We start from the raw sequence: 12,754 nt of genomic DNA, 5'->3' as shown, positions 1-12,754 counted from the left end.
TTTGTGAGCTGTGTCTCTGCTGTTTTTGTGTTGTCTGTGTGCTGTCAGTATTATGTGATAAAAGGATGAAATTGGCTAATATAGGTGCACAAAAGAATTTATTAGACTGTAGTCTATCTGATTTGCACCGCAAAACAAAAACAGGAAGTGAAAAATAGGAAGTGAAAAAAAGCAAGCAATTTGTTTATGGGCAGAAACTGGTCCACACTGCATTAATGCCTAGCCCTGATGAAACAAAATTTGAGAGATGGAAAGAACTTGCTTTCTGGAATTAGATGAAGTACAATTATGAAATAACGACATTTCAAAGCTAAATTTAAAATTTGAGAATAAGAGAGCGATTGAGTTAGTTAAAGTTAAGAAACAACAACAATTAACTATTACCGTAATTTTCGAACTATAAGTCGCGGTTTTTTTTCATAGTTTGGGTGGGGGGGCGACTTATACTCAGGAGCGATTTATATACATATATATGGGTTTTTTTCACTTTTTTGGGCATTTAATGGCTGGTGCGACTTATACTCCGGTGCGACTTATAGTCCGAAAATTACGGTACATTAATTTACTGGCAGTTATTTTGTTGATTTTTTTTTTTCGATTAGTGGATTGGTTTGTCACCTTGAGAAAGGAAAAATTCTGATACAAATGGGCAGCAATATTATCTGCCCATACAAATGAACCAATACAAATGGGCAGCAATATTGAGCCATGGTGTTGTCACATGGTGTTGACACATGGCTCAACATGAGGGATGAAAGGGCAGTTCAGTCGGCTTTATACTCTCTCTCTCTCTCTCTCTCTCTCTCTCTCTCTCTCTCTCTCTCTCTCTCTCTCTCTCTCTCTCTCTCTCTCTCTCTCTCTCTCTCTCTCTCTCTCTCTCTCTCTCTCTCTCTCTCTCTCTCTCTCTCTCTCTCTCTCTCTCTCTCTCTCTCTCTCTCTCTCTCTCTCTCTCTCTCTCTCTCTCTCTCTCTCTCTCTCTCTCTCTCTCTCTCTCTCTCTCTCTCTCTCTCTCTCTCTCTCTCTCTCTCTCTCTCTCTCTCTCTCTCTCTCTCTCTCTCTCTCTCTCTCTCTCTCTCTCTCTCTCTGTAACGTCAGAGCTCCAACTTGGTGTCGTGGAGCCACGCCAGCATCTCTGGTCCCAGGTCGAAGAGGCCGGCCTCTGAGGGTGGTCTATATAGGGGGCAGGTGTTGATGATGTGGTCGGCTGTCTGCTCGGGGGCTCCACACTCGCATGCCGCACTGTCCGCCAGTCCCCACTGCCGCATAGACGTGTTGAAGCGCCCAACACCAGTTCTTAAGCGGTTCAGTGTGGTCCACTGCTGGCGAGGTAGTTCGTCTCCTCCTATGGCGCCGTCTCCTGGTTCCCAGACATAACGGTGCATGAGGGAGGGGCCAGCTGCCTCCCACTCCTGCTTCCAAGCTGCTGCCAGCCAGGGATCTCTGGAGATGTCTTCAGGGATGGAATTGAGCATCTCTTGTGCTGCCATGTTGTAGGGGTGGCGTGCCTTGAGTCTGCTTGGTGGAGCTGGAGTTGTTGTAGTGTTGTGCAGGATGTGCCAGTTGTTATTTTTTGCCTTCCTGGCGAGAACGAGGGTGGCAGCCTTCCGCCGAAGGTTGGCCGGCGCTATTCCCGCAAGGACAGGCAGGAGGGACACAGGGGTGGGTTTCAGGCATCCTGTTATGGTTTGGAAGGCGTTGTTAATTGCCACATCCACCTTTTTGGCATGGGGGCTTCTGTTCCAAACTGGAGCACAGTACTCTGCTGCAGAGAAGACCAGCGCTTGGGTTGATATCCGCAAGATCTTAGCAGAGGCTCCCCACGTTGTTCCAGCAAGGCGGCGGATCAGTGCAACCCTGGATGTCACCTTTGCCTTCAGATCTTCGAGGTGTTGTTTGAAGGATAGGGTCCGATCCAGACGCACGCCGAGGTACCTCGGGGCTTGTTGAACCTCCAGGCGTTTGCCCTCAATGCTCACTGCCAGTTCTCTCCTTGCTTCCCTGGTGCTGAGGTGGTATGATGCACCAACAGGCTTTATACAACATATCTATTTGATTCATATTCAAAACATTTATAAAAAAAAAAATTGTAGAGCTTGTTTAACATGTGCTAAACACAATCCACAGGGTTATAATGTCTGGCCATAATAGATGCATTCTCAAAATGGATTGAATTGGCTTCAAAATAAACACTGAATGCCTTAACAGTGGCAAAAACGTTATGTCAAGAAATAATACCGAGATATGGGATTTCAGAGATAAATTCTCATGGTAATGGGGGAAACTTTGTAAATCAAGTAATAGGGAGAATAAGTACAATGTTCCATAATGACTTAAAAATCACTGTGCTCATCATCGTCGAAGTGCAGGACTAGTATAAAGCAGGGCTGTGGACTCGGTCGGACTTTTGCACCGAGTCCGGCCTCTTGACCACGAGTCCGAGTCCGGCTGTCCATTTTTCTGTTAATTCATGTGACTGCTTAGTCTTTATTCAAGGCAAATTTAGATCAAAATCTAAATAATTACAACAGTTTTGTGATGGCTTTGTCTTTATTAAACATATAAACGAAATACAATAAACAGATACTTTCAAGTTTCAATTCAACGACTTGAGTTTGTTCTTAGGAACAAAATCGCCTCAACCAAGTCAGCCTTCATCGCGCCGCGCTGATCAGACATGATAAACTTGAGCCCGGAAAACAGGCGCTCTACGCTGACTTGGCTGATTGGCATTGCTGTTAGTGTCCGAGTCGCTGCCTTGAGGCCGGACGGATAACGATCAGCTGTAACAAATGGGCTCTCTTTCATTCGACCAAGTGCCAACATTGCCCCAATTTCTTCATCTATGTCGGTTGGCGAGGTGGCGGCTGACAAACGCTGGCGGCGCTCAATGCTGTCAAGTTCTTTTTCAAACTCATCCTCCTCCGTCGATGTGGAGCCATCAACCTCGGCCTTCATCGACGGCCCCTCCAGGTGCTGGTGGGTACGAGACCGGATTCGCCTCACAACGGCACGGAGGCCATTCTTGGCGCGCTCCATCTGCTCTTCGCTGAGGAGAATGCGGTAACGCGCATCGACGAAGATGGCTGCCAGAAAAAAATCATTGTCGAAGAGCTTGTCCTCTCGTTGCTCCATTGAATTGGCGATTGGTGAAGCCAGAGGGGGCTGCTTGCGCAACGCTGCCTTCAAGGCCGACCACTCCTTGAGAAAGCTGCCGGGGGTGATTGAGGCCGACTGGAGCTTGACCGTGACATCGTATGGCATCTTGAGGATTGTGGCCAAGGTCTCAAGCTTCTTCCATTCTGACTCGTTAAGGAGAAGTTCCGGAGAAGCAGCCGCCAAGTCCTGGACATGCTCTCGTAGATGAAGGAGCCGTTTTGTCATGAGGTAGGTGCTTCCCCAACGGGTGGGCACATCGACGACAGGGAGAAGACCTCCTCGACGACGGAGGACAGCAAGCAGATTGGGGGTCCGCAGTCTCTTCACCACCCGTCGGACTTTATCCAGTAGTTTCATGACATGCTCCGCCTTCAATCCGTCACGAATTGCCAGTTGCAGCGTGTGAATAGCACAGCGCATGTGATGAATCATTCGAAAATCGGCATCCTGAATCCCAGCGAACTTCTCAAGCTGGACCTCGTCGTCCAGATTGACGCCCCCCTCGTCCTCATCCATTTCGTTTTTAGTATCATCTGCATCTTCGTCGTCCTCATTGATGAGCCGCACGGCTTTGCTCATGGTCGCTGCGTTATCGACGACGATGGAGAGGACATGCAGGTCAAAATCCTTGATGACGGCGTTGATGACATTCTTGACCGCCTCACTGTCATGCCCCCCGTCGGTGTCCTTGATGGCAAGAGTCTTGATTTTAATCTCCCCGTCGCGGGTTGTTATTTAAATTCTTCCTCTTTAGTGACAGAGATGTCTTTTGTTCCCTGTCAGCCATCTGTCTCCGAGTCCTTACTGTCCTTTTGTTATGTGTGTGTGTTTTTGTTCCTGTAAGAGGCCTTCACCAACAATGAGCAGAGCATATTTGCATAGGCGAAGTGTTCTGATTTGGTTCATAGATTGTTGTTGGTCAGAACTGTTTTTCTTTGTCAAGCGTTATATACAGTTTGAAGTAGTTGCGTACAAGTTATCCCATATTTACTCAATGTTTGTTTAAGTGTTTAGGACAAGTTACTTATTGTTATTGTGTGTTAATTTACTAAGTAGATAAAGTCTAGCAAAGGTTTAGTTGCATTGTTCCACAGGAAAGCGGCAATTCAAGTTATCTGATCTCACTCGCGGACGAGTCAGCCAACAATAGGAGACGAACAGCTGGTTGAGTGCTAATTTACACCACACTACATTCTTTAGCTAATCAGCGTTGCTACAGACACAATCTCCCCTCCCTTTAGTGTAGCAACGCCTCTGTAACCAGGGCAACCAAAACATTAAATAACCGTAGCAGGGCTGTGGACAGTATTCCTACGCGCATTCTCAGCAGCATGATGAAAATAAAATTGAACGTATTTTTTTTATTGTCGGACTCGGTGGACTCGGTCAAAATCAGCACCGAGTCCGGCAAAAATGACCGAGTCCGACCGAGTCCGAGTCCCCGAGTCCACAGCCCTGGAAAGTGTGTAAAAGTGCATGGAAGAAACTGGACGATCATGGACAAGATGTTTAGACTTGGTCAAACTGTACATAAACATTACACGTATCGATTTAAAAGATCAATTTGACCTTTGCAGTGTGATCCGCTGTGTCGGATCTGGACGGCCATGGAGAAAGTATGATGTTTATTGGTGTACTTTGTCAACAACCGCTGTAGATGTTAAAGAATGGAATTAATATCTCTAAAATGAATGTGGATAATTTGTTTCAGGTGACTATAAGAGTAACTGGTAAAAGAAACAATTGATTGCTAATGGCAAAACAAGCTGCAAAGACAGAAAAAAATAATGAATGTCATATGTATGGGTTTGCGACCGATTCTTTATGTTGTACCGTTGCCATTGACCAAAGATTGTGTGAAATATGCGACAGAGTGTTCTATATAATATCCGTTGAGAAAAAAAAAAGAAAAGAAACCATTGCTTTCAGAGAATGTAGTCAAGCGAAATTGTATATCTATCGACATGCCAAGATCTGGGGAAAAGCTGGTAAAAACCAAGATGTCTTTAAATTTGAGAGGCGACGATGATCTGATTGAAATTGATGCAATTAGAGTCCCTGATTAATAAGAATTAATTGACCAAATTGCAGCAGGATGAGAGTCCTCCATTTGCTGCTGGTGTACGATGAACAGGAACGTTGACAGGATAAATTACATCCATTGCAACATGCAGAAATTGGGCAAATGGACACAAGCGGGACTTGAGGCAGTGCACGAACAGCTAGCCACGCCTTCCCTAATGTCAATCCAGAACCGCAATGCTCTTGTTATGTTGTTGTCTGAGAAAGGAAGGGTCTGCGCAATGTTCAGAGAACAATGCTGCACCTTCATCCAGAACGACACTGCCCCTGATGGGAGCCTGACGGCGATTGCAAGCCTGCAATCCCTCAACACGAGGATGAAAGAGCACTACAAGTGGATGACTGCTGAAGGAATGGGGTCGAAATACAAAAAGTCCTGCCTAGCTACAAAAACAGATATGCTCGAACTTCATTAAATAAAGTACATAAGCAGAAAAGTATATTCACATATTAAATCAATAAAAGAAATATTTTAAGCATATAATTATACCTACACACCAACTCAATAAAGAAGACATAACTAGACATTTTTAATAGGTGGTAATGACAAAGGTTTTTATAACTTTATGATCTGATATATATTTCTGAGCACTGTGAAATAACAAATGTTTTTTGATATATTGCCTAAATAGCTTAATGACCCTTAAGGAACTGTGTAATGCATGCCTGATGTTTTCTCTATAAATCATGGACACGGCCAGAGTCGTCTTGACCGTTCAGTACTTGATTATATCTTGTGTTTTGACTAAACGTCATATGTCGCCTAAATGTGAGACCCCAGCTTTTCGATTACTACTGAACGCTCTGCACAGAGGGAAATGTTTTGCTTAACAAAGAAGCGATACGGTTGGAAGCATGATTAAACTAAGAATCTATTGATGTAAGCAAAGACATGGAGTATCAAAAGAACAAACTTTGCATCGTCAGGGAACATTAATAAATTGATGTCACAGCCAAAAGCTCACATAATTCCGTACAAAATGACAAAATTGAAAGAATGACGAATGGATGAGGTGCGACAGTGTAAGAATGGAGCAGAATGTTTACAGGAAGGTAACTTGGAGATAAAACCAGCTGGTGCCAGAAGGAGACAGCCAAGGACTCGGCCAAAGATGATCACCAAGGCCGAAAGACGGGATGGAAGACAACAGCCCCCACACACACACCGAATCGTCCATAACCAGCACCCACTCCCATGGAATCAAACTCTACTGCGAACTCGCCCCACCCCAACGACTCATCACCCATCAAACTCGCCCCACACCGGCCTGTGCAACTGAATATAAGCTGACCAAAGAACCTTGAACGTTGCCTTTTCTGAATGGAGACTTTCTGCTCTTGAAGGGCCCAGCGCTGTATTGTACTTTCCTGAAAACAGAGCTTTCTTAACAAGAATTGTGATTGAACTCAACAAACCTGTGTAAGTCTAATTTCTGCTTCAGTGTCTTTGCATTTTCCTAAATCTGAAGAAATTAAACGAGCACGCAGTGAGTAAATTGGATAACAGGTGATTGGCAATGGCTTTTGCCGTGAGGCGCAGATAGCGCTCCCTAAATTGTGGACCAAATCCAACACTGCTTTTGGGAAGTATAAAGCCCTTGTGTCCTCAATTTTACCATCAGTTGCAGTGTTTGCTGCTATGCTCTATCAGACTTGGATCAAGGAGAGGACTCGGATGCAGAGTGCCAACAAAAAAGGAATTTATTCTGACAGGTTGGAGTCAGCAAAAAACCAAAAGCGCCTCAAAAGAGGGAAAACACGGTGGCAAAAAACAAAAACTGAAAAACACAGAGCTTAGGCTTGACAACAAAGGTCTCTTCACAAACTAGGTTCTCTAAAGCAGTGATCCCCAACCTTTTTTGCGCCACGGACCGGTTACGTGTCAGAAATATTTTCGCGGACCGGCCTTTATATAAATAAATAATACATTTATATAACTAAATAATACATTTATATAAATAAATAATACATTTATAATAAATATATGAATACGATGAAACAAAATGATACGACTGGCATAAAAACAAGTATAAACGACATTAAAATAAAACTCACCATTACATTGAATTAGTGGGAGCACTGAGCTTGTTTCTCAGAAACGAGCCGGTCCCATCTAGGCGTAATCGGAGACAATGACACCCGAAGTGGTTAAGGTTTGTCTTTTAATGCAGGATGCTTGGTCTCCATGTGCCGAAGCAGTTTTGAGGGCTTCATTGCCTCGTTAGCTAGCCTGTCGCCACATATTATGCAGAGTGGGCTTGGCGCGTCATAGTCTTTTAAATGCAGCTTTCCTTTTCTTAGAAGTCGTAGCCTCTTCTTCTTCCGTCTCCTCATTGGGCTTTTTTCCCTTTCCGAAGAAGCTTTCCAAACATCTCTGTTTCTTGCTCATTTTTGCTTGCTTCGCGGGCTCAACTGAGGTGACATGTCACGTGACCGAGACGAGCGTCTTGACCTGAACCGACGGATGTAATTGGGTAATTGGGAGAGAATTTTTTTATATTTTTCAAAATAAATAAATACTCATTTTTGCTAGCTTTGCGGGCTCGACTGGGGAAACATGTCACGTGACCGGGACGAGCGTCTTGACCTGAATTAATTGATCGTCGATTAAAACATTTTTGTTTTTTTTTCTGTGTGGCTTGGCGGCCTGGTACCAAGTGACCCACGGACCGGTACCGGTCCGCGGCCCGGTGGTTGGGGACCACTGCTCTAAAGGGTCTCTTTAACTCACGCGATCGCTGGTGCTCTGGACGGGACAAGACGCACTGCAACAAGACAAGGGGAAGACTCTGACTAAATACACACAGAAGGGTAAGGGCACAGGTGCAGACAATTAGGATCAAGGACACAGGTGCACACAATTGGGATCAGGGAATACAAGTAGACTGACGCACAGAGGAAGGACCCACGAACTGAAACGAGAGGAGAGTTATCAAAATAAAACAGGATGCGACAATACGACAAACAGGACAAGACAACAATAACCCACAAAACATGACGGCATGACAATGCTCACCTTGTATGGATGTTGTTGTATACCATGTCTTCGTGCTCTGTTTAATCGTCTCATCACTACAGTAATATCGCCCATGGAGGACGAGATTGCTCAGATGTACCTAATGTCTGAGCGGCAACATGATGATGTTGATGGCAAAATTCCTGCATCTGTGTTACCAGACTTTTCCTAGATTCAAGATTCAAGAGTTTTTATTCGCCATGTTTGAGCGTGCCAAACAAGGAATTTGACTTCGGTAAATCACACCCTCTGTTCAACATTTAGGTGACTAACAACACTCAGGACATGTGAAAAATGGCAAATATTCTCAAACATCCCCTGATCTTAAACTCCCAAAAGGGCAAGGAAAAACTCAAAACTCCAGCTAGGGGAAATGAGAAACCTTGAGAAGAGACCACAGATGGGAAGGTCCCTCTTCCAGGATGACCAGGCTGCAATGGATGCAGAGAGGACACATAGTACAAACAGTGTAAACAAATTCAAAAAAGGTGTGGAGAGCAGGATGTTTTTGCACAGTAATGACTCTGAGACTCTAAGAGTGGTGTGAGTTCATCAGAGCAACAGCCTGGGGGAAGAAGCTGTCTCTGTGTCTGCTGGTTTTGGCGTACCGAGCTCTATAACGCCGTCCGGAGGGGGTGGGGTTAGGGTTAGGGTGGGAATCTGAATGATGATGTCGCAACGTTTATCCTTTGGTGTAAACATATTTGTCCTCATGAATGTGATCCGACGACTGAAAGTCGAGAAAAGGGGTTGTTTACGGTGATGTGTGAATTTGAGCAAATATGTGATAAACAGGAGGGAAATGTTGGAATAATTACCGTAATTTTCGGACTATAAGTCGCTCCGGAGTACAAGTCGCATCAGCCATAAAATGCCCAAAAATGTGAAAAAAAACATATATAAGTCGCTCCGGAGTATAAGTCGCATTTTGGGGGCAATTTATTCGACAAAATCCAACACCAAGAACAGTCATGAACGAGCAACAACAGGCTAAACCATATGTGTCAAACTCAAGGCCCGCGGGCCACATCCGGCCCGGCATGCAATTATATCCGGCTCGCGAGATCATTTTATATTATTGTTACTAATGGCCCGACGATATGAAGCGATGATAACACAATAAACTACAGATCCCATAATGCAGTGCTTTCGCTGCCTTGCCGAGCGTTTTTCCGCGGCAATCAGGTCAAGTGCTTGTTGCTGCAAGTTATTGTGAAGCTAGCCCCTCATGATGCCGAAGAGAAAAGTTGATTCTGAAAACAGAGCCTTTAAAAACCGATGGGAGGTTGAGTATATGTTTACTGACATTGCCGGTAAGCCCGTTTGTCTCATTTGTGGCGCTAATGTGGCTGTGGATTAAAGTACTGACATGACTGACACTGCAGAGCTAGCCATCTTCATCCGTGGGGTGGACTCCGATTTGCGTGTTACTGAGGAAATATTGGACATTAAACCGATGCACGGGACAACGACCGGAAAGGACATTTTTGAAAACGTATGTCAAAGTGTAACCGACATGAAACTGCCCTGGGACAAACTTATTGGTCTTACAACTATGTGCGGTGAGAAAAGTGGACTAGTTGGAAGGATGCGAGAAAAGATGCAGGAGGAGAACTGTACTGGTGAGTTAACAACATACCACTGCATCATACACCAGGAAGCACTGTGTGGCAAAGTCCTGAAGATGGACCATGTAATGAGCACTGTAACGCAAACCGTAAACTTTATCCAAAGTAGAGGTTTAAATCACCGGCAATTTCAGTCCTTTATGCGGAGTATAGATTCAGAGTTTGCCGACATTCCTTATCATACAGAGGTGCGTTGGCTAAGTCGGGGGAAAGTTCTCAACAGAGTTTTTGAGTTCAGCAACGAAATCTGATTTGATTCATTATTTGTTATTGCTGAAAAGCACAAATTGTTTTTATATTTCCAGGTTTTGTTTTGTTTTGCAGCATGTTCATATTTCTATCTTGTATAATTTTGACAGGAGATATTTTTATGGAGAGTAAAATCATTTGGGATATTTAAAATGTAGGTTTTTTATTTAAAATGACATAAAAGCAAAGAAAATCAAACATTTTGATTTATTATTTTAATGTTTACTTGAAGTACAAGCACTGTCACCATTTTAATTTATTTTTTCAGGCGTTTTTTTTTGCAGCATGTTCCAATTTCTAACTTGTATAATTTTAACTGGATATATTTTTATGGAGATCAAGATATTTTAAGTTATTTAAAGTTTAAGTTTATTTATTCCAGAATAACATTCCTGTCCGTTTGTATTTATATTTATGTTAAAAGTTAGTTTTAGTGTGTTCAATAAATGTTTGTTCTGTTCGGCCCACGACCTGAAGTGTGTTTTGAATTTTGGCCCCCTGTGCAATTGAGTTTGACACCCCTGGGCTAAACGATAGGTATGCTAACGTGACATAAATACAAACGAAGAGCTGAGAACGGCCCTGACGTAAAATTCAGAGTTATTCAAAAAACTATTACATAAATAACACGTTAATAAAACCATCTGTGTCACTCCAATTCATTAAATCCATCGATCGTCCTTTGTCAACAATGCGTGCGCGCCGCTGACGGCGCTTGCACTTCAAAATATTCCACAGGCCCATATAACGATATGTAAATTATATATCAAATAACTATTATATAAGCAATAATGTTATCAAACCATCTGTGTCACTCCAAATCATTAAATCAATCGATCGTCCTTTGTCAACAATGGGTGCGCGCAGTTGACGGCTCTTGCACTTCAAAATATTCCACAGGCCCATATAACGATATATAAATTAGATATCAAATAACTATTATATATATAAGCAATAGTATTATCAAACCATCTGTGCACTCTAAATCATTAAATCCATCGATCAAATTCCTCGTCCTTCATCAACAACGCCGCGCGTGCGCCCTGACGTCAGCCTCGTCGTTATTCCACAGATCTACTATATAACTATATTGTAGTGTTAACAAAGTTCAAGGAAAAACGTGGGTTTGGTAAACGGCTCTTTATTTAACAAAACAAACTTCCAGGCGTGTGGCGGCGTGGACTTCCAGCCACGGAAGTGGAAGAGAGCTCCATAGAATAGGACCGGGCGTGCGTAAAAGCCATGACCGAGCCCCATCCACCGTCCCCGGACAGCCACCCGGCCGAGCGCCGGCCCTCGACTTCCATCCACGGAGGTGAAAGACAGCTCGGTAGAGTAGGACCGGGCGTGCGTAAAAGCATTGCGTTTATCCTTTGGTGTAAACATATTTGTCCTCATGAATGTGATCCGACGACTGAAAGTCGAGAAAAGGGGTTGTTTACGGTGATGTGTGAATTTGAGCAAATATGTGATAAACATGAGGGAAATGTTGGAATAATTAGATGGTCGGCCTGACCAAGGGCCTCATAATTTAAGAGTTGGGAGTCCCTTGCTTCAACAAAGCTCTCTGTCTAGCTCCAGAGAGTTCCTTTAACTCCCTTCCTTTCTTATCTCACCAGCTATGAGCAGAGCTCCCTCGCACCTGAAAAAGTACTCTGTTTAGTTCAAAGGAACTTCTTTCTCTTTTAATCAATTCTGTAGCTTTTATCTATGGATTGTTGTTGAGACTGTTTGTCTTTAAGTGTTACTGTAAAGACATATCTGTTGAAGTAGTTGCATATAAATTATCCCATATTTACTCAATATTAGTTGTGCTGTCCTCACTCTGAAGCATCTAGTTTTTCACCAGCTAGACAGCGAGTTAACGACGCTCCAAATAATCAGACTTGGTTTCTTTTAGCTGATTTATTTGTAGAATGGCCTCAAACCATTGCCCTCTTAAGACCGTCGTAAAACTAGAAGAAAATACAGTAAAATTGTGCGTTAGCTAAACACATACAAGCTACATCACGTTTACAGTGAATAGGTTTGCATTAAACATCACATATAACCAAAATAAAATAGTCTTTCAAAATTCGAATAATACTCACGGACAAATCTTGTCCAAGGCACAACATAAAAGGTTTAAACATCCGTTCTTAACACCTGCACACGAGTCGACATTGCTTGCTGCCGTCCTGTGTTTGCTCTCAAAAACAACTTCCCACTGCAACCAGTAGAGGGAGGTAAAGAACTACATGTAAACATGTGTTTCTACTTAAACTTGTTACAAAAGGGCAGAACACTCCCCCGCCTGGTACAATACAATTGTGCCACTACAAATCAAACTTTAGAACAACCTGTAAATAACAAAAAAATGCAACATTTACTTTTCTGATAACAGTAAAACCATGTCTGTAACAGGTCTCAAAAACACTTTCACATTTCCATCTTTTACAGTCTTTACTTCTGCTTTTCGAACCTTTTTGTCCTTACTCTCAAATGTTTTTACAACTCTTCCCATGGACCAGTCATTTCTGTGTGCAAGCACGTCTTTCAGTAATACAATGTCACCGACTTTTACATTCACTTTTTCATCAGTCCATTTTCTCCTTTGCTGTAGAGTTGAAAGATATTCACTCCT

General features: G+C 43.2%; 1 long non-coding RNA gene across 1 annotated transcript; it reads right to left on the bottom strand.

Annotated features, from left to right (window-relative positions):
- Window positions 1-584: 584 nt before the first annotated feature.
- On the bottom strand, window positions 585-773 carry LOC119119527. Its single transcript, XR_005097322.1, has 2 exons — window positions 681-773; window positions 585-636 (listed from the first exon to the last, which is right to left on the bottom strand). It is a non-coding gene; the product is annotated as an uncharacterized LOC119119527 (long non-coding RNA).
- Between the last annotated feature and the right edge of the window lie 11,981 nt (window positions 774-12,754).

The sequence above is a fragment of the Syngnathus acus genome, chromosome 2 (assembly GCF_901709675.1).
Source record: "Syngnathus acus chromosome 2, fSynAcu1.2, whole genome shotgun sequence".
Lineage (NCBI taxonomy): Eukaryota > Metazoa > Chordata > Actinopteri > Syngnathiformes > Syngnathidae > Syngnathus > Syngnathus acus.
Note: the sequence above shows the minus strand (reverse complement) of the source record. Positions and strands in the feature narration are given on the sequence as shown.